Source organism: Capricornis sumatraensis, chromosome 16 (assembly GCF_032405125.1).
Source record: "Capricornis sumatraensis isolate serow.1 chromosome 16, serow.2, whole genome shotgun sequence".
Classification (NCBI taxonomy): domain Eukaryota; kingdom Metazoa; phylum Chordata; class Mammalia; order Artiodactyla; family Bovidae; genus Capricornis; species Capricornis sumatraensis.
In genome coordinates this window covers 12,222,407-12,246,226 of record NC_091084.1, presented here as the reverse complement: position 1 = coordinate 12,246,226, position 23,820 = coordinate 12,222,407, and the positions used below count along the sequence as shown (strand labels likewise).

Here is a 23,820-nt window from a genome sequence, read left to right as displayed (position 1 = left end):
TTAGTTAATATTTTCAAAAATTGACTGATAGAATTGTGGGTTTATGGAGAGAGATGTGGAGAAGAAACATATTTCAAAGGAAAGACATTCTTAAATCTATTATCTCATTCTGGAGTTTACTAATAAATCATCCCAAAATATGCATCTGAAGAAAACTATAAATTGTTTCTGCCTTATGTTAGTAATTCATTCTCTGTCTTCTCCCATTGGAATGTAGGCTCCATCAGAGCAGATCATTTTTTTGTTTGTTTGTTTTATTCATTACCGTATCCCCAATGCCTAGACTACTTGTGGCAGATAAATTGCTTGCAACAATTTTTGATTCAATAAATTATTGTTATAAAGTAATAACAATGTATTGTTGACAAGTCTTTAAAATTTTTGACCTGTATGACTCTTCCTATTCAGTTTCTCACAAGTAGCTTGTGGACTTAGAGTTGAATCTCTGAAACTATGGTTTGAAATCATCGGCATGAAATCACCAATTTTTTTTTTCAAATGCCTACTTTTGTATGTTATTCCATACCTACTAAATCAGGCTCTTTCATGCTCAGGTCCAGGAATATGAAAAAAGTACCCATAGTGTTTCTTAGGCAAAACATAGATAAATATATAAAGAACTACAGGCTCTGGCAATGTAACAAGACTTAGAGGAATGACACTCAAGTGCTTTTCTCCTACCTTTTGAGTAAACTAGATTGTCTTGTAGCCAGAACAGGCTTTTAGAGTAATGAAAGGACAGTGATAGGTGCTTTGTTCACACTTAGAAAAATACTAATGAGTGATTGATTAGTTGGAATCTAAAGTCAGATTCCTTAATAACTTTTGACAAAATCTTTATGGAAAAAATATATGTGAAAATTGATTATTAAAAATAGTGTTATTTAGCTACAGTTCTAATACAGAACGGTGCATGCAAAAATTATTGATATCACTGTCAAACTACATACACCCAAGTTCTTACTGTTTCAAACACAGGCTTAAATTAAAGATAGTTGTATTTTTAGTGTTGCTATATTTTTGAATCTCTCTGTCTGCCATTAACTCTAGAGGAAAGGTGCTTAAGACTTTTTTCCTGAAATATATTCCTTTTTTTTTATGCTAGGTGGTTTATTTTATTTGTTCAAGAACTCATCTTGCAAGCATTAAAACAAGCATGGGCTTTGATTCTGGGAGCCCAGATTCACAGACTTAGGAAGACAAAAGTGAACTGTGCTCCATGTACATGTACACAAACTAAAGGCTCGTGGTTAATCAAACTGTAGTTTTAAGTTTCTACAGCCTTGCAGCCAGAAGTCACAGGTCCTTTAGGTCCTTTTGGATGCCCCAGAGGGTATCTGCATTTTTCTTGAGTTGGGTAACGTCTTCATCCTTCACCTTCTGGTTGATAACACTGGTTAACCCTCGAGCATTCAGGATAAATAGAAGGCTCAGGAAGACTTCATTCTCAATGCCGTACATGCTCCTCTCCATTGTTGACACCGGGTGAATTCTGGATAGATTTTTCAACATGGATTCAATAAGATCAGCCACACTTAATCCAATAGCCCAGTTGGTATATCCTTTTAGCTTGATGACTTCATAGGCACTCTCAACCACCATCTTATGCACTTCCTTCCAATTTTCACTATTATTGTCTATTCCCATTTCTGGATTCAGTTCCTGGAGAGAAACGCCTGCCACATTCACTCCACTCCACACAGCCACGCTTGAGTTGCCATGTTCCCCCAAAATCCATCCGTGGCAGCTGCTGGGATGAATGCCAAGTTTTTCAGCCATAAGGTAGTGAAATCTAGCAGAATCCAGGTTACATCCACTCCCAATCACATGGTGCTTGGGTAATCCACTTAGTTTCCAGGTAACATATGTGAAAATATCCACTGGGTTGGAAACCACAATGACAGTGCAGTCAGGACTGTACTTGATAATCTGAGGAATGATGAACTTGAAGACATTAACGTTCCTTTGCACCAAATTCAGGCGGCTCTCACCCACTTGCTGGCGAACTCCTGCAGTTACCACCATGACCTTTGAATTGGCAGTGACAGAGTAATCTTTGTCTGCCACAATTTCTGGTGTCTGAAGGAATAAGCTCCTGTGCTGCAGGTCTATCATTTCTCCTCTGAGTTTATCTTCCAAAACATCCACAAGAGCAAGCTCATCAGTCAGAGATTTTCCCAGAATGCTGATGGCACATGCCATACCAACTTGTCCAACACCCAGTACAGTGATCTTATTGTTTGGGATTGTTCCCTCTTCTTCCAAGACTGGTGCAATCAGTTTTTCCCTAAGAGTTGCGATTGTGGCCAGGGGAGAGGAAGTTCTCTAGAGAGTGGTAAGGGCTGCACGAAGACAAAGTCAGCAGCCTGCGTCTCCTCCAGTGCAGGATCCACAAGCCCGAAACGTATTCTTATACTCTACATTATATCCTTTTTCACACTTCTGTAATTTAAATTTTCACTGTACCAGCATTTATGGACTATATGAATAGGGGAGACCAGAAAACAACTTTAGAGTATTCTGACTATATCCCCTTGAAGGGCATTAGTTGAAATTCAGATTTTTGTCACCTAAAGTCAGAATCAAGGACCCCAAGTGGCTCAGTGGTAAAGAATCTGCCTGCAAAGCAGGAGAAATGAGTTCACTCCCTGGGTTAAGAAGATTCTTTGAGGAGGAAATAGCAACCCACTCCAGTATTCTTACCTTGAGAATTCCATGAACAGAAGAGCCTGGTGGGATACAGTCCATGGACTCACAAAGAGACACAACTTAGTGACTAAACAGCAAAAGTCAGAAGTATCACCTTTAGCACTGTTAACATCTTGAGTCAGATAATTGTTGGAGGGGATGAAAGGACTGTTGTGTGTGTTGCGGGATCCTTAGCAGCATCCTCAACCTTTACTCACTGTAGCACCCTGCACTGCACACATGATGACAATCAAAAATGTCTTCAGACACTTCCCAGTGTCTTCTGGAGAGCAAAATCATGACCATTGAAAAATAATGATCTACAGGGACCTGGGGCTGTGTTATTTCTAGAATATCACCTTAAGTGACATTAAATGAAATGATAGGAGCTTATGTCACCTTACATCATAAACCTGATTAGTTGAGCCCAAATTAATTGTCCATGAAGTTCCAGCAGTTGGGCTAAATATGAGTTTACTTGATCCCACCTATTAGGAAAGATGAGATGTAAGATCGTATCTTCATGTCATAGATATCACTGGAGCATTGGTTGTTATCCAGTGAATACATTTTGTGCTGTTAGCCAAAGCAGGTAATGCAATAAGAACTAGAGTTGTTCATCATCATTATGAATGTTGAAAGATCTGAATTACCCTACCCACACATAATTTCATATAATTGTGTAATAACTGACAGTGGCAATAAGGCAATGGCTGTAATCCAGCATGTTCTTGGAGAATTGTCATACTGACTATATGATGAGGTCGGCCTCAGTACCAGAAGTTTACAGACTTATGATAGAAGGGCACTTTTTATATTGTCACAGGGCAGAAACCATCATTAAAGAGAAATGCAGTACAAGTAGCACCACTCACAAGTTCCTGTAATGTAGCCATGATATCAAAATTGAAGCTAGGAATGCCTATATAAATGTTTCCAAATGTGAAGGGTGATTATAGTAGAATATTGTAACAGCTGCCAAATAGTAAACTCAAGTGTGAAATCACTGTATTTCAAAAATATATTCATGAAATGAGCCTTAGCATAGAAATGCTAGGAAAGACAAACCACCCTAATCTGATTTTTTTTTTTTTAATAAATGGGTTGGTTTTCTCTGAGTATAAACAGTATAAATAACCTCAGAGAGGTCAAGTACCACAACAACAGAAACCAAAACTTGGATGGAAAAAGCAGAAATAATTGCTAATTATGGGCTAGTCTCTTTATGCACTTGATACAAAAATATGTAAATCAACAGGTTATAATAACACAATATTAATACATATGCTGTTGATTTGCAACTTAATTTTTGGCTGAAAAAGTATTACACACTTTGCTTGAGAATTTATCTTGATAGAAGTTTATATCTTTACTAAATAGTGAAAAGTTAGAAAGTCAAAATGATATTCCTTAATAGTATAGTCAAATACTCATATGGAAATTTGCATGTGCCTTTAACTCCCTGATAGCTCAGTTGGTATAAGAATCTGCCTGCAATGCGGGAGACCCCGGTTCAATTCCTGGGTCAGGAAGATCCCATGGAGAAGGGATAGGCTACCCACTCCAGTGTTCTTAGGCTTCCCTTGTGGCTCAATGGGTAAAGAATCAACCTGCAATGCGAGAGTCCTGGGTTTGATGCCTGGGTTGGGAAGATCCCCTAGAGAAAGGAAAGTCTACCCACTCCAGTATTCTGGCCTGGACAATTCCATGGACAGTCCATGGGGTCCCAAAGAGTTGGACACGAATTGAACTGAGCGAATTTCACTTTCACTCACTTCACCTCAACTCCTCTGTAACATAAAAAAAAAAAAAATCTTTGAAACTTTGTTGGATAATTTTAAGAAATTACTAACATTATGATGGATATTAAAAGTAGGGAGAAGATACAATGTAACAACAACAAAACAGCAAGAGATTTAGACTTAGAAAATTAGATACACATTTTGACTCCATTCTTAATTTAGAAACATGGTTTGTTTCAGTTTTATGATTTGATATTTTTATTTGTAAAGTTGAATTTTGCAAGGAATAAATATTATTAACCAGATATGTCCATTTAAAGAACTTACTCCAAAATATGAAGTATCATAAAAACACAGTTTATGATAATCCCATTCCTTTATTTTACTGCAAATAAGAGGATCGAGTCCTGCTATTTCCTGCTGTATTTCACAGATTTGAAAATTGATGTGGGCAAGACCTTGCTGATAGGTGTAGGCATCTAGTACTGTAGCTAATATACAAGAATAAAATAGGTGTGATCACCTAACAAATTGATATATTTTGGCAAAAGAGGCAAAATTCAATATTTAGATAGAGTGCTCACAGATTTAATGTATGTATAAGAGTAGTAACTCACCAAACACAAGCTGTATGCCAGAGATGGTCTGAATTCTTTAATAGGGTTATGTTTTTAAAATCTATATTACTCTCTGAAGTAAGGACTTTTATTATTCCATTTTTAACTGTGAGGAAACTGAGGGAAAATTTTACCTAATATTTTATATCTAACATGTGAGAATCTGGGATTTAAACCCAGCTAGGATAATTCACACTCATTCTACCATGGTATATTTATTCTCTGTTCAGATTTTTATAAAGCTAAAATCCCCTCTCATGTTTGTAAAGGAATGTTGCAAACATGTTCATTATAAACAATCTAAACAAAAGTAGAAAATCACAAATAAATTTTTAAAAATTGCTTAGTCATGTCTGACTGTTCGCCACCCCATGGACTATACAGTCCATAGCATTCTCTGGACCAGAATACTGGAGTGGGTAGTCTATTCCTTCTCCAGCAGATCTTTCTGACCCAGAGAACCAGGGTCTCCTACATTGCAGACAGATTCTTTACCAAGTGAGCTTATAAAGGAAGCCCTCTGCCCTCTCATGTTTCTTAAGAAACATTGCAAACATGTTCAGTATGAACAATCTAAAGAAAAATAGAAAATCACAAATGGAGGCCATTTTTTTATCCAGTCACTACATTTAAATGGATTATAGTAAACACTGAATCCTGAGAAGGGTTATTTCTGAGTTTGTCGTATGACAGGTTGAAACATTGATTTTGACTCTATACTGTTGGAGGGTTTGGGGATGGATCCTATTGAGATTGCCAGTTGGCTTTCAATGAAGACATCCCAAGAACTGTTGTGCATTTTTGTCATAACATAATTGAATAGACATCTTGACATAAATATGGTGATTACATGATGAAGCACTTAGTAGTGATGTCTTCTCTATTCCAATAATCAATTAACTTAGATCTGCACTGCTTGCATGACAAACCTATTGAACTTACCAGCGGTTGCTTTAGACAAGGTCTTTCTTAACATTGAAATTATGTAGTCCTTGCTTTCTATTATAAGTTCATTGAATATTGATTAATGTCCAATGCTCAATGCAATACCAGGAAATGCATAAAGTATATTAAATCTTAAAAATACTTTAAAGTGATAAATTCTTAATTCATTAATAAATTTAAAATAGCACTGGGAAAATTCTTTGATATAAGTTCATCAATAATGTCTGTTCCAAAGAAACCAGATATAATTGTATTAAAAAACTAAGGAGGTGCAACATTTTTGCTACTTTCTGTAAAGTTAATCTCTTAAATGCCTGAGACTCTAATATGAACAGTATTGTTTGGAGAAGACAGCAAATAAGCTACTAGAATTGATAAATCTGGTATAATTTTGATTACTATAGATCTCCCTGGGGTAAAAAGTTTTTCTTGGGGTCAAAAATAACTGTATATAACTACTTTCTAAAGTTAAAATTTCACTCAGATTAGAAATGGTAATAATTTTGCTGATGTCATAATAACCTAGAAGTGAGATCTCTCTCTTCAGAAAAGAATAATACATTACTCTCCAACCATGTATTATCCTTTAAAGTTCTCCATACTATAAAATAATGAATGTCATATAGGAATTTGAAAGAAATGGTTTATTTTTTAATTGTCTCATTTTCTTTCATCTGTAAGATATGTGTCAGAAGTGAAAATGATTTAATATAGAAGAAGTATATGATGTTACCCTGTCAGGGTAGGAGATAACAATGCTTCCAGGTATACTTTTATGTAGAGAGTATATGTTTGAGGGAAAAAAAAATAAACCAATTAAAGCAGAATTATTTTAAATACCTACACACACACACACACACACACACAAAGGCAACATCAACTAACTTGTCAGTGATTAAAGTATAGTATCTTCTATATCAGTATTTTAAAAGTACAGCACTAATATTCAATTTAGGAGAAGGCAATGGCATTCCACTCCAGTACACTTGCCTGGAAAATCCCATGGATGGAGGAGCCTGGAAGGCTGCAGTCCATGGGGTCGCTAAGAGTTGGACACGACTGAGCAACTTCACTTTCACTTTGCACTTTCATGCACTGGAGAAGGAAATGGCAACCCACTCCAGTGTTCTTGCCTGGAGAATCCCAGGGACGGGGGAGCCTGGTGGGCTGCGGTCTATGGGATCGCACAGAATCGAACACGACTGAAGTGAATTAGCAATATTCAATTTAGCAAGTAATTTAAACAATTAATGTAGGTGGTCATATATAGAATAAATATAATTATAAACTTGATTTTCTTGCCTACATTACTGTTTGTAAATTGCTAATTATCAGGGCTTCCCTGGTGGCTCAGAGGTTAAAGCGTCTGCCTGCAATGTGGGAGACCTGGGTTCAATCCCTAGGTCAGGATGATCCCCTGGAGAAGGAAATGAAAACCCACTCCAGTATTCTTGCCTGGAGAAACCCATGGATGGAGGAGCCTTGTGGGCTACAGTCCACGGGGTCACAAAGAGTCAGACACAACTGAGCGAGCGACTTAACTTAGGCTACAGCTAACTCAATAGTCAGGTAAGAGTAATAAGTTCTATATTTTATGCAAAAGCATAAATACTGTCAATCCTAAAGGAAATCAACCCTGAATATTCATTGGAAGGACTGATGCTGAAGTTGAAGCTCCAGTACTTTGGCCACCTAATGTGAAGAGCTGACTTATTGGAGAAGACCCAACTTATTGGAAAAAATACTCTGATCTTGAAAAAGATTGAAGGCAAGAGAAGAAAAGGATGACAGAGGATGGGATGGTTGGATGGCATCACTGACTCAATGGGCATGAATTTGAGCAAACTCTGGGAGATATGAAGGATAGGGAAACCTGGCATGCTACAATCCATGAGGTTGCAAAGAACTGGGAACAACTTAGTGACCGAACAACAATAAATCATTATTTTGGCATATAATCCAACGTGAAGAACAAAGTGTGAGTGTTAAAAGTTGAGTTTTTTTCTAAAATATGGTGATTATATTTTCTTACATAAAATGTAGAAATGATGGTTGGAAAACTTGCCTACACACCCATGATTATATAAATAAGCTCTTTTGTCTTGTCGTGAAGAAAACAATAGGAATAAATATGATAGATAAAGGCTTAATATGAACCTAACATCCACTGGATCATCAAAAAAGCAAGAGAGTTCCAGAAAAACATCTATTTCTGCTTTATTGACTATGCCAAAGCCTTTGACTGAATCACAATAAACTGAGGAAAATTCTGAAAGAGATGGGAATACCAGACCACCTGAGCTGCCTCTTGAGAAACCTATATGCAGGTCAGGAACCGACAGTTAGAACTGGACATGGAACAACAGACTAGTTCCAAATAGGAAAAGGAGTACACCAAGGCTGTATATTGTCACCCTGCTTATGTAACTTCTATGCAGAGTACATAATGAGAAATGCTGGGCTGGAAGAAGCACAAGCTGGAATCAAGATTTTCGGGAGAATTATCAATAACTTCAGATATGCAGATGACACCACCGTTATGGCAGAAAGTGAAGAGGAACTAAAAAGCCTCTTGAGGAAAGTAAAAGAGGATAGTGAAAAAGTTGGCTTACAGCTCATATACATTCAGAAAACAAAGATCATGGCATCTGGTCCCATCACTTCATGGGAAATAGATGGAGAAACAGTGGAAACAGTGTCAGACTTTATTCTTTTGTGCTCCAAAATCACTGCAGATGGTGTTTCAGCCATGAAATTAAGATGCTTACTCCTTGGAAGGAAAGTTATGACCAACCTAGACAGCATAGTAAAAAGCAGAGACATTACTTTGCCAACAAAGGTCCATCTAGTCAAGGCTATGGTTTTTCCAGTGGTCGTGTATGGATGTGAGAGTTGGAGTGTGAAGAAGGCTGAGCACCGAAGAATTGATGCTTCTGAACTGTGGTGTTGGAGAAGACTCTTGAGAGTCCCTTGGACTGCAAGGAGATCCAACCAGTCCGTTCTGAAGGAGATCAGCCCTGGGATTCCTTTGGCAGGAATGATGCTAAAGCTGAAGCTCCAGTACTTTGGCCACCTCATGCGAAGATTTAACTCATTGGAAAAGACTCTCATGCTCGGAAGGATTGGGGGCAGGAGGAGAAGGGAACAACAGAGGATGAGATGTCTGGATGGCATCACCTACTGGACAGATGTGCTGCAGTTTATGAGGTCGCAAAGTCAAACGTGACAGAACGACTGAACTGAACGGAAAATAGGTAGATAATAATTTCCTGTATTCAAGTTAGTATAGAATTCTTTATTAAAAATCAGTTTACATTTCTCTCTCAGATAGCATCTTGACTGAGTCCTCAACACTCACTGTTCTTAAGGATTTTTCCTTGGTTTCTGAGACCAATCTGTCACCTGATACACCATCCACTGACAATTTAATGATACTTATTTCCAGGGGACCACTGATGAATCTCTCATCTTTTCATATATGTCTTTCTTGTTATTTTATAATCTCAGACTTTACTGTAACTCATCTATTCAGGCTAGATAATTTTTAGTTTTATTCCTCAATGTATAATGAGTATCTCCAACAGTTAATTAAAACTAATCACATTCTAAAAGTTATTTTTCTGCAGTTTCTTCCTGAACTTATTCTTTACATTCCCTCTTTCATCAGTCAGGAGTTTTTCTAGTTTTTCTTTTGTTAAGTGACCAAATTGTCAATCAAACTGGCTTGCAAAGGAGTTGGTAGGAAGGAGATTCTATAGTCTCATGTAAATCTGTGGTAGGAATTTATACTCCCATCAACAGTATGTAAAAGTTCCTATAGACTTATCATTTCACATGCACTTTATTCTAAACTTTATAATTTTTTTTTCTTATTCGGAGAGTGTGAATTGCATTTTAAAGTTTACATTAGTGATTACTAACCATCTTGGTTGTTCTTTCATTGGCTATTCATATTTTTTTCTTTTATGGGTGCTACCTAAAGTTTTTTGCACATTTTATACTGAATATGGGAAAATAAATAGGAGGACTTTACAGTGGTAAAATATGTCTTTATTTAAAATGAACTACAAAATAAAATAATTATAATTAGCAGTAATTTTATTTTCCACTAACTTTATCTTCTTGTATTTTTAAAGGCAAGAGTAGAAGTAATAATATTAACTATATTTGCTCCAGATTCCAAGTCAAATTGTTTATACTATGAACAGATACTTTTTTTCTATCCCTATTTTAGTAATCTTAGCTTCATAAAACATAAAATCAAATCTCAGTATCACTTATTTTATATGTTTAAGGTACAGTTTCAAGCATTATATTGTGCTGTATATTTTTATTATAGTTCATGCTTTATATTCACACAATGAATATTGTTAACATGATAAATATTTCTTATGTTGTCCTGATATTAACAAGTTTTGAAATGTAGCTAATAAAAGCTAAGCATAGAAAATGAGCTTCCCATGTGGTGCTAGTGGTAAAGAGCCCACCTGCCAATGCAGGAGACTTAAGAGATGTGAATTCAATCCCTAGGTCAGAAAGATCTCCTAGAGGAGGGCACTGCAACCCACCCCAGTATTCTTGCCTGGAAAATCTCATGAACAGAGTAGCCTGGAAGGTGATGGCCAATAGGGTTGCAAGGAGTTAAACATGACTCCATGAATCACAGCATACCAGGCCTCCCTGTCTATCACCAACTCCCGGAGTTCACTCAGACTCACGTTCATCGAGTCCGTGATGCCATCCAGCCATCTCATCCTGTCGTCCCCTTCTCCTCCTACCCCAAATCCCTCCCATCATCAGAGTCTTTTCCAATGAGTCAACTCTTCGAATGAGGTGACCAAAGTATTGGAGTTTCAGCTTCAGCATCAGTCCCTCTGCTCAAGCCCCCCTAATCCCTGAGACCCAAGAATATTGAAATTAGACCAATAGTTAACCCTGTGATGCCTGATAAGTGATCAAGTTAAGAGTCTGAAGAGTCACATGTCTTTCACTTTAAATCAAAGCTAGAAATGGATAAGCTAAGTGAGGAGCACACATAGAAAGCTGAGACAGGCCAAATGCTAGACCTCTTACACCAATCAGTTGGTCGGGTAGTGAGCACCACAGAACTAGTTCTGCAAAGAAATTAAAAGTGTTACTTCATTGAACGCATGGATAATAAGAAAGCAAAATAACCATATGGCTGATATGAACAAAGTTTTAGTGGTCTGGATATAAGCTCAAATTAGCCATAACATTCCTTTAATGAAACTGTTAGTCACTCAGTCATGTACAAATCTTTGTGACTCCATGGGGCATAACCCTTCAGGCTCATCTGTTCATGGAATTCTCCATGCAAGAAAACTGGAGGAGAGAGCCATTCCCTTCTCCAGGGAATGTTCCTGATCCTGGGATCATACCAGAGTCTCCTGCATCGCAGGCAAATTCTTTACCACCAAGCCACCAGAGAAGCCCAACCCAAAGTTTAATCCAAAGCAAAAACCCTGACTCTCCTCAATTCTGAAGATAATTGAGAAAGAGGTAAGGAAACTGAAGAAGAAAAGTTTGAAACTAGCAGAGGTTGGCTTATCGAGTTTAAGGATAGAAGCCTTCTCCATACCATAAGTGCCAGATGAAGGAGCAAGTGCTAATGTAGAAGCTACAGGAAGTTACTCAGATATAGCTAAGGTTATAATGAAAGTGGTTCTATTGAACAACTGATTTTCAATGTAGATAAAATGACTTCTATTTGAAGAAAATGCCATCTGGGACTTTCATAGGTAGAGAGGAGAAGTTAATAAATGACTTCAAACCTTCCAAGGATGGGCTGAGTCTATGTTCGGTATCAATAACACTTTGTGACTTTTCATTGAAGTCAGTGATCATTTACCTTTCTAAAAATCCTAGGGCACTTTATAATTATGGTAAACCCATTCTTCTTCTGCTCGTTAAATGGAATAACAAAAGACTGAATAAAGCACATCTGTTGATAAATTTTTGCTGATTGTTGAGGCTTATTACTTGGGGGGGGGGGAGTGGGGGTGGGAAATTCCTTTCAAAATACTACTGCTCAATGGCAATGTATCTGGTCACCCAATAGGTCTGATGGAGATGTACAACAAGATTCATGTTTTTTTCACACCTGCTAATAAAAATCCATTGGTTGCCCGTGGATCAAGAAATAATTTTGACTTTCATGTGTTATTTTCATATATACATTTCATAAGGTTAAAGCTGCCATAGTGATTCCTCTGATGGATTTGGGCAAAGTAAATTGAAACGTTTCTGGAACAAGTTCAGCATTTTTGATTTAATTAATAGCATTTGTAATTCAAAGTAAAAGTGAAAGTCACTCAGTCATGTCTGACTCTTTGCGACACCATGGACTATACAGTATAGTCCATTGAATTCTCCAGGGCAGAACACTGGAGTGGGTAGCCTTTCCCTTTTCCAGGGGATCTTTCCATCCCAGGGATTAAACCCATGTCTTCTGAATCGCAGGCAGATTCTTTACCAGCTGAGCCATCAGGAAAGCCCAAGATACTGGAGTAGGTACCCTAGGCCTTCTCCAGAGGATCTTCCTGACCCAGGGATTGAACCAGGGTCTCCTGCATTGCAGGCAGTTTATTTACTAACTGCGCTATCAGGGAAGCCTGAGGTCAGAGGTTAATACCAGCACTGACAGGAGTTTGGAAGAAGTTGATTCCAACTTTCATGTATGACTTGGAGGGATTGAAGACTCAGTGTATGAATTAGAATTAGAAATGGAGCCTGAAGATATGACTGAATCACTGCAATCTATGACAAAAGTGAATGCAGGAGGAGTTACTTTTTATGGATGAACAAAGAAAGTTGTTTCTTGAGATGTAATCTGCTTCTGGTGAGGAGGTCATTAACATGGTTGAAGTATTTAGCTGAGGAAACAGCAATAGTGTTTGCTTTAACTCCAATTTTGAAAGAGATTTTTTATAAATAAAATGCTACGCAGCGGTATCGCATGCTATAGAGAAACTGTTCATGAAAGGAAGAGTCAACTGATGTGGCAAAAGTTTACCGTTGTCTGCTTTCAAGAAATTGCCACAACCACCCCAGCTTTCAGCACACACCATTCTGATCAGTAAGCAGCCATCAACACTGAGGCAGTACCTTCTGCCAGCCAAAAGATGACTTGCTGAAGGCTCAGGTGACAAATACCATTTTTAAGCAATAAAATGTTTTCATTAATGTATATACTTTGTATTTTTAAACATAGACTAATGCACAGATAAACTATAATACAATTTAACCATAATTCGTATTTGCACTGAAAAACAAACAAAACTGTGACTCATTTTATTGACATATTCACTTTACTGAAGTGGTCTAGAATGTTACCTGTAATCTCTCTCTCTCTCTCTCTCTCTCTCTCTCTCTCTCTCTCTCTATATATATATATATATATATATATATATATATATATATCTCCAAGATGTTCCTGCACTATTTTGAGTAAGCTGATGTTTTCTTAATGAAATTTTGCAGTGTTAAATCTGTGCAAAATATAAAGATACTGAACCAATGGAGAAAGAAAACAATGAACGAGTGAGGACAAAATTTTATCAACAAATTATTTTTATAATTTATATTGTCCTTTTTTCGTTGCTGTTGTTCAATAATCAAGTCATGTCTGACACTTTGCAGTCCTATGGACTGCAGCTTGCCAGACTTCCATCTCCCTCACCCTCTCCCAGTGTTGTCCTTCGTCCTTAGCAAAATTTATTAGGAGAATAATTCAGTCATCACTTGATGAGAACTTCAGTTAAACATTTGTTAGATGAGTAATACAGTGAATATTAATAGCAGAAGTGATTTAGGGGGAACGATTTAGGGAGAATTACTTAAAAGAAAAATGTGTCCATAAAAATGAAACGGTTGATGAATAATAACTGAGTATATATGATAATATTGTGGGTGAATTTAAATGAATAAATTAGAAAAAGTTACTGTGTACATTTGGAACGAGTATTTTACAGTGCATCAGTTAAAGTTTATACTCTAAATTCTGTTCAAAGATTTTACTGTGATTAAATTCAGGCCTTCCTTGGTTGCTTAGTAGTAAAGAATCTTCCTGCTAAGGCAGGAGATGCAGGTTCAATCCTTGAATTGGTAAGATACCCTGCAGAAGGAAATGGTAACCCATTCCAGCATTCTTGCCTGGGAAATCTCATGGACAGAGAAACCTGATGAGCTACTGTCCATGGGGTCTCAAAAAAGTCAGATATGACTTAGCAAATCAACAAACAAAGCAAAACAAAAAATGATATTTGTTTGATGTTGCCAGCAAATTAATCACATGAATATCCTAGAGGCATGTATATGAAGGTAAATGTATGTGTGCATGCATGCTCAGTTGCTTCAGTCATCTCTGACTCTTTCCAGTCTCACAGACTATAGACCACCAGGTTGTTTTGTCCATTGGGTTCTCCATGCAGGAATACTGGAGTGAATTGCCATTACCTCCTCCAGGAGTTCTTACAAACTGAGGGTTGAAATCCACACCTCCTTCCATCTCCTGAATTTCAGGTAGATTCTTTACCACAGAGCCAGCAGGGAAGCCTAGATAAAGATATATATGAATTTAAAATAACTACCCTTTTGCCATATAAAATTAAAAACTACAAAAAAGTTATTCAAGAAAATAACAAGTCTAATAAAAAAAAAATTTATCCTTTGTTTAGTCATTAATAATAAAGAGTTGATTTTCAAACCTAACGTCTACATAGTAAATATACATTCAAAGAATTGGTATTTTTACAAAATAAAAATATGATCCCTGTTTTTTTGTTTTGTTTTGTTTTCTTTTCCCCTGTGTATTATCTATAGGTAGTTCTTTCATTTCTCTAGTGTTGTTAATTCCTGGTCTGTTTCAGTAATTGTTGTTCCTAAAGCTCAATAATGCCATGAATCAACAGCCATAAGTTTCAATTATGTAAATCTACATAGATTGTGTTGAGGTGAGTAGTAATTGTCAGCTGGCTAGAAATACTTGAATATATGAAGTTCAGTTCAGTTCAGTCACTCAGTATGTCCAACTCTTTGCTACCCCATGGACTGCAGCACACCAAACTTCCCTGTCCATTACCAGCTCCAGTGGCTTACTAAAACTCATGTCCATCGAATCAGTGATACCATCCAACAATCTCATCCTGTGCCGTTCCTTTCTCCTCCTGCGTTTAATCTTTCCCAGCATCAGGGTCTTTTCCAATGAGTCAGCTTTTTGCATTGGAGTATTTTCTGAAGTATTGGAGCTTCAGCTTCAGCATCAGTCCTTCCAATGAATCTTCAGGATTGATTTCCTGTAGGATTGACTGGTTGGATCTCCTTGCAGTCCAAGGGAATCTCAAGAGTGTTCTCCAACACCACAGTTCAAAAGCATCAATTCCTTGTTGCTCAGCTTTCTTTATAGTCTTACTTCACATCCATACCTGACTACTGGAAAACCCATGGCTTTGACTAAATGGACCTTTTGTCAGCATAGTAATGCCTCTGCTTTTTAATATGCTCTCTAGTTTGGTCATAACTTTTCTTTCAAGGAGCAAGCATCTTTTAATTTCATGGCTGCAGTTACTATCTGCAGTGATTATGCAGTCCAAAATAAATAAATAAAGTCTCTCACTATTTCCATTGCTTCCCCATCTATTTGCCATGAAGCGATGAGAGCAGATGTCATGATCTTAGTTTTCTGAATATTGAGTTTTAAGCCCACTTTTGAACTCTCTTCTTTAATTTTCATCAAGAGGCTCTTTAATGCTTCACTTTCTCCCATAAGTGTGGTGTCATCTGTATACCATAGATTATGGGTATTTCTCCTGGCAATCTTGATTCCAGCTTTTGCTTCATCCATCCTGGCATTTTATTATCTGCCTATAAGTTAAATAAACAGGGTGACAATATACAACATTGACATACTCGTTTCCCAATTTGGAACCAGTCCATTTTTCCATGCACAGTTCTAATGTTGCTTCTTGATCTGCATACAGATTTCTCAGAGAGCAGGTAAGGTGGTCTGGTATTCCCATCTCTTGAAGAAATTTCCACAGGTTCTTGGGATCCACACAGTTAGTGACATTGGCATTGTCAGTAAGTAGAATTAGGTGTTTTTCTGGAACTCTTGCTTTTTCAATGATCCAGTGGATGTTGGCAATGTGATCTCTGGTTCCTCTGGCCGTTCTAAATCCAACTTGAATATCTGGAAGTTCATGGTTCATGTACTGTTGAAACCTGGCTTGGAAAATTTTGAGTGTGACTAGGATAGCATGTGAGATGAATACAACTGTGCTGCGGTTTGAACATTGTTTGGCATTGCCTTTCTTTGGGATTAGAATGAAAACTGATGTTTTCCAGTCCTATATTCACAAAGAAAAGGCAGTATTTCTTCTTTCATAGTTTTTTTTTTTTTTCTGATGAAAAAGAGTATATTTTACAATTAGTAAACATACTTTTTACTAGTCCTAGTGGTTTCTCCTACTTTCTTCGATTTAAGCCCAAAGTTTGCAATCAGGAACTAATGATCTGAGCCACAGTCAGCTCCAGGTCTTGCTTTTGATGACTGTATAGAGCTTCTCCATCTTCAGCTGATGTGCATGTGTAGAGTTGTCTCTTGGGTCATTGGAAAAGGGTGTTTGCTATGAGTAGTGTATTCTTTTGGTAAAACTCTGTTAGCTTTGCTCTGCTACATTTTGTACTCCAAGGCCAAACTTGCCTGATACTTTAGGTATCTCTTGACTTTCTAGTTTTGATTCCCACCCTCTGTGATTGAAAGGGCATCTTTTTTGATGTTAGTTCTAGAATGTGAACCAGAAATCAAATTGCCAACCTCTGTTGGATCCTCGGAAAAGCAAGAGAGTTCCAGAAAAACATCTGTTCTGCTTTATTGACTATTCTAAAAACTGTATGGTATGGATCACAACAAAGTATAAAAATTCTTCAAGAGATGGGAATACCAGACCACCTTACCTGCCTCCTGAGATATGTGTATACAGGTCAAGAAGCAACAGTTAGAACCAGACATGGAAAAATGGACGGGTTACAGATTGGGAAAGGAGTATGTCAAGGCTATATATTGTTACCCTGCTTATTTAACTTATCTGCAGAGTACATCATGCAAAACGCCAGGCTGAATGAAGCACAAGCTGGAGTCAAGAGTTCAGGGAGAAATGCCAATAACCTCAGATACACAGATGACACTCAGTTCAGTTCTGCTGAGTTGCTCAATCATGTCCAACTATTTGCGACCCCATGAATCTCAGCACACCAAGCCTCTCTGTCCATCACCAACTCCCAGAGTTCAATCAAACTCATGTCCATCAGGTCGGTGATGCCATCCAGACATCTCATCCTCTGTCATCCCCTTCTCCTCCTGCCCCCAATCCCTCCTTGACTCTTTTCCAATGAGTCAACTCTTTGCATGAGGTATCCAAAGTACTGGACTTTCAGCTTTAGCACCATTCCTTCCAAAGAACACCCAGGACAGATCTCCTTTAGGATGGACTGGTTGGATCTCCTTGCAGTCCAAGGGACTCTCAAGAGTCTTCTCCAACACCACAGTTCAAAAGCATCAATTCTTCAGTGCTCAGCCTTCTTCACACTCCAACTCTCACATCCATACACGACCACTGGAAAAACCATAGCCTTGACTAGATGGACCTTTTTTGGCAAAGTAATGTCTCTGCTTTTAAATATGTTATCTATGTTGGTCATAGCTTTCCTTCCAAGGAGTAAGCGTCTTTTAATTTCATGGCTGCAGTCACCATCTGCAGTGATTTTGGAGCACAAAAGAATAAAGTCTGACACTGTTTCCACTGTTTCCCTATCTATTTCCCATTAAGTGATGGGACCAGATGCTATGATCTTAGTTTTTTTGAATGTTGAGCATTAAGCCAACTTTTGCACTCTGCACTTTCATCAAGAGGCTTTTTAGTTACTCTTCACTTTCTGCCATAACGGTGGTGTCATCTGCATATCTGAGGTTATTGATATTTCTCCCAGCAATCTTGATTCCAGCTTGTGATTCTTCTAGCCCAGCGTTTCTCGTGATGTACTCTGCATAGGCAGGGTGACAATATACAGCCTTGGCGTACTCCTTGTCCTATTTGGAACCAGTCTGTTGTCCCATGTCCAGTTCTAACTGTTGTTTCCTGACCTGCATATAGGTTTCTCAAGAGGCAGGCATGGTGGTCTGGTATTCTCATCTCTTTCAGAATTTTCCACAGTTTATTGTGATCCACACAGTAAAAGGCTTTGGCATAGTCAATAAAACAGGAATATTGTTTTTCTGGAACTCTGTTGCTTTTTTGATGATCCAACGGATGTTGGCAATTTGATCCCTTGTTTCTCTGCCTTTCTAAATCCATATTAAACATCTCGAAGTTCATTGTTCATGTATTGCTGAAGCCTGTCTTGGAGAATTTTAAGCATTACTTTGCTATCTTACACTTTACTAATGTGAGATGGGTGCAATTTTGTGGTAGTTTGAGATCTCTTCAAGAAAATTAGAGATACTAAAGGAAAATTTCATGCAAAGATGGGCTCGATGAAGGACAGAAATGGTATGGACCTAACAGAAGCAGAAGATATTAAGAAGAGATGGCAAGAATACACAGGATAACTGCACAAAAAAGAGCTTCACGACCCAGATAATCACGATTGTGTGATTACTCACCTAGAAGCAGACATCCTGGAATGTGAAGGCAAGTGGGCCTTAGAAAGCATCACTACGAACAGTGGAGGTGATTGAATTCCAATTGAGCTATGTCAAATCCTGAAAGATGATGCTGTGAAAGTGCTGCACTCAATATGCCAGCAAATTTGGAAAACTGAGCAGTGGCTATGGACTGGAAAAGGTCAGTTTTCATTCCAATCCAAAAGAAAGGCAATGCGAAAGAATGCTCAAACTACCGCACAGATGACACTACCCTTATGGAAAAAATAGTGAAGAAGAACTGAAAAACCTCTTGATGAACGTGAAAGAGGAGAGTGAAAAATTTGGCTTAAAACTCAACAGTCAAAAAACTAAAATCATGGCATCCAAACCCATCACTTCATGGCAAATAGATGGGGAAACAATGGAAGTACTGAAAGACTGTGTTTTGGGGGCTCCAAAATCACTGCAGATGGTGACTGTAGCCATTAAATTAAAAGACGCTTGCTCCTTGGAAGAAAAGCTATGACCAAACTAGACAGCATATTAAAAAGCAGAGACATTACTTTGCCAACAATGGTCCATCTACTTAAGGCTATGGTTTTTCCAGTAGTTATGTATGGATGTGAGAGTTGGACTTTAAAGAAAGCTGAATGGTGAATAACTGATGCTTTTGAATTTTGGTGTTGGAGAACACTCCTGAGATTCCCTTGGACTGCAAGGAGATCCAACCAGTCCATGATAAAGTAAATCATTCCTGAGTATTCATTGGAAGGACTGATGTTTAAGCTGAAATTCCAATATTGTGTCCACCTGATGTGAACTGACTCATTTGAAAAGACCCTGATGCTGGAAATGATTGAAGGCAGAAGGAGAAGGGCACAACGGAAGATGAGATGGTTGGATGACATCACCGACTCAATGGGAAATGAGCTTGAACAAGCTATGGCAGTTGGTGATCGACAGGTAAGCCAGGTATGCTGCAGTCTATGGGGTCACAAAGAATCTAACAGAACTGAGTGATTGGACTGAACTGAACTGAGTTAGAAGGTGTTTAGGTCTTCAGTGAACTGGTCAACTTCACCTTCTTCACTGTCAGTGGTTATGGCATAGACTTGAATTACTGTGATCTTAAATGGTTTGTCTTGGAAAGAAACAGATCATTTTGTGATTTTTGAGGCTGCACCAAAGTACTGCATTTCATACTCAAGACTTTAGGGAGAAATATCAACAACCTCAAATAGAGCAGATAATACTGCTCTAATGGCAGAAAATGAAGAGGAATTAAAGAACCCTTTCATGAAGTTGATAGATGAGACTGAAAAAGCTGGCTTGAAACTCAGCATACAAAAAAATATAACTGTCACAACCAGTTCTATCACTTCACTGCAAATAGAATAAGTGGAAGCTGTAGCAGATTTTGTTTTCCTGGGTTCTGAATTCACTGCAGATGATGACTGCAGCCACAAAATTAAAAGATGCTTTCTCATTGGAAGGAAAGCTATTAAAAAAAAAAAAAAAGACCCTATACACATATTTAAGCCTATACACATATTTAAGAGCAGAGACATCGCCATGCCAGCAAAATTCTGTGTAGTCAAAGCTATGGTTTTTTCAGTAGTCATGTGCAGGTGAGGAGAGCTGGACCGTAAAGAAGGCTGAGTGCCAAAGAATTGATGCTTTTGAACTGTGGTACTGGAGAAGACTCTTGAGAGTCCCTTGGACTGCAAGGAGATCAATCCAGTCAATCCTACAGGAAATTAGTCCTGAATATTCGTTGGAAGGTCTGATGCTGAAGCTCCAAAACTTTGGCCACCTGATGCGAAGAGGTGATTCATTTGAAAAGACCCTGATGCTGGGAAAGATTGAAGGCAGGAGGAGAAGGGGAAGGCAGAGGATGAGATGGTTGGATGGCATCATCAACTCAATGGACATGAATTTAAACAAGCTCTGGGAGATCATGGAGGACAGAGGAGCCTGGCCTGCTGCAGTCCAAGGGGTCACAATGAGTCAGACAGAACTTAATGACCAACAACAAAACATAGTCATTTCCTTAGTTTTTTCCAACATCCAAAATGAAAAAATAGGCAATCTGGATGTTGAAGGATAAGTATTCTATGCCGTAGGTTTGTTTCATATCTGGACATCTAGACTCTTTATAGTGTATATAAATGTCAGGCATTTAAATTTTTATAAATACAGACTTTCTCTTATTTCCATGCATAGTTTTTTAGAGAAATGAGTGTTCTTTTGAAATAGAAGTGTCCTGCAGCTATTTTTGATATAGCTGCCAAAAGCTGTCTATGAAACTATTAGGAATGAAGAGCTAGTATACTTGAGTTCAGCATGGTTTGGGAGAGCAAATTATATATATGGTTATGTTTCATTTGATCATCAGTGGCAACTGGGCTATAAAATCTTTGAGTTACTTAACTTCAGTTATTTCATAATGTCCATGAGATGTTAATATCTTATTTTAATGAAATGCTAGAAAAATGGTAGTTTAAAGAAGTACAATGGGTGCATAACATTGAAAATATATATGAAAATATATGTATACCAACTCTTCCAGTAAGCAAGTGATTTATTTCAGTAGCTTCTGTGAAACTTACAGGACAATTAAAATTACAGAAATAATATAAATATAGAGCTTAAATTAATGTAAGTGATTTCACAACCTGTATACAAATTGGTATTATTTTTGGTATTTTTGTGGTATTATTTTTTAAGCTGTAATCACATATGAACTATTTTTCAAAATGTTTAAGAAATACATAAAGCAAGTAAAAAGTCAGTGGTTTCAAAGTACAAATGTACTTATTCCACATATGATTAGGAAAGCTTTGGGATCTAGATATTGTAAATAGCTTCAGGAAAAAGGATAATTACATTATAATAGTGATGAGGAAGATACTGATAAAACCTATAGTTGAACACTTACCAAGTACTTACTATCTACTAGGCAATATTTTGCTCATGTTATCATGAGAAATATTTTGCTCATGTTATCTAGTTGAGAGTCCATTACAACCCTATGAAGCAGATATTATATTAATATTATTATGCCATTTAAGAAGAAACTAATTTTAAAAATCAAACTGTTCAAAATCACTCAGATGCTAAGTGGTAGAGTGAATCATTCTCTGGGAGTGATACACATGTTAAAGTAGTTGCAGAATGTTTAAAAGCAAAGTAGGAACAAGATCTGAGGGAATTGGGCAAATTTGTTTGTATTCTTCTTTTATTAAGTTTGTTTTTAATACCTCTATTATTTTTACTACTGTTTTTCACACATATTTACTAAAAAAAAGTGTTTCATAGGTATAAAGCAAGATAAAACAATCCTTTTACTTAAGACTAAGTGACGTATCACAGGTTAAGAGAATTGCTCAAGAAAGTACAATCTAGTTGTAGATGAGTGGAGAATAAAGAGTCATTTCTGCAAACTGCATTAAAAATAATGTTCTTTTTTACTAATATATCAGTGTTCTGGTTTACTAACCTACCGATTCCTAAATATATATGTTAAAAGGAGCTATAATTAAACATGTGTTTAAAGCAGCTGGAACGTCAGGATGAGAACACTTTAAAGAGGTTGATGAGGCCAGAAAGGATATTATTGATTTTTATTGATTTTTTTGATAGGCCAAAGTCCTGATTCCTTTATATTTTTTGTTCCTAATATTAAAGTGGTTATACTTCTCTGATTCTGTCTTAAGAGGTGTGGATTTTAAGTAAAGTAATTAAAAAAAATGTACTCATTTCTGAACCTAAAGAGAGTTGCATGAAGACCATCTTGTAATTATCATCTTAGTTATTTATGTCTGCATAGGAATAGTATGCATGTGACCTTAGGGGCAGAGCTTTAAGAGAAAGTCCTGTAAAGGAATGAAGAATTCAATTTTTTTGAAAAAAAATAAGCAGAAGTATATGAAAATCATAATCATAATTCTCTATTGTGCTATAATATCTATGAAATAATCATCAAGTACATCACATTATATTTTTAAACTCAAGTTTTTGAAAGAAGTGTCATTTCTGTGTTACAGAGAGATGTGAGAGGTTGACTTATTAAAGGTCCAGCAAAGATATAATGGAAATCTACCAAATTTAAATCTTACATTCTTTGCTAGATGATAGTTCCCCTGCAGGTGTAGTTTTGCTTGCCAAGTTTTTAGTTACCTGTGGTCAACTATAGTACAAAAATATTAAATGGAAAATTCCAAATATAAACAAAAAATAAACTTAAAATTTGGCTTCCCTGATGGCTCAGACCGTAAAGTGTCTGCCTACAATGCGGGAGACCCGGGTTTGATCTCTGGGTCAGGAAGATCTGCTGGAGAAGGACATAGCAACCCACCAGTACTCTTGCCTGGAAAATCCCATGGACAGAGGAGCCTGGTAGGCTATAGTCCACAGGTTCACAGAGTCGGACACGACTGAGTGACTTCACATAACATATATAAACTTAAAATTATGCACTGTTCTGATTCATATGATGAAATTTCACCTCATCCTACTTTATCCCTCTTGGCATGTGAATCATCGTTTTATACAGCATACCCACACTATGTATGCTCCCTACCTGTGAGTCACCAATTAGCCATCTTGGCTGCTTTGGTCTACTCAGGTTATCAGGTCTACTGTTCCTCATACCACAGTGCTGTGACCAAGTAACCCTTATTTTACTTTGTAGTGTCCCAGAATATCAAGAGTAGTGATGCAGACAATTTGGATTCTCTCTTACTGTGTCTAATTTATAAACTAGACTTTATCCTAGGTATGTATGTGTCAGAAGCATATGTACTGTCTGTACAGTTCTGTACTGTCTGTGGTTACAGACATCCACTGGTAGTTTAGTCGCTAAGTCCTATCTGACTCTTGTGACCCCATGGACTGTAGCCTGCCAGGCTCATCTCACCATGGGATTTCCTATGCAAGTATACTGGAGTGGTGGATTGTTTACCAGCTGAATCACCAGGGAAGCTGTCAAGCCTCCACTGGAGTCCTTTAAATGTAACCGCCGCAGATAAGGGAAGGCTACTGTATCATGCTGTCTTTCTCTTCTTGAACATTTAAAATTTAAATTCTCACTAAATGCTAATACCAAATTTAGCTGAAAACAGTCTTAAACTTTTGTATCTATATTCAGATAACACAGACAACATAG

At 37.4% G+C, this 23,820-nt stretch overlaps 1 pseudogene; it reads right to left on the bottom strand.

The window, feature by feature from the left end:
• Positions 1–1,296: 1,296 nt before the first annotated feature.
• Positions 1,297–2,217, bottom strand: LOC138092542 (L-lactate dehydrogenase B chain pseudogene; annotated as a pseudogene).
• Between the last annotated feature and the right edge of the window lie 21,603 nt (positions 2,218–23,820).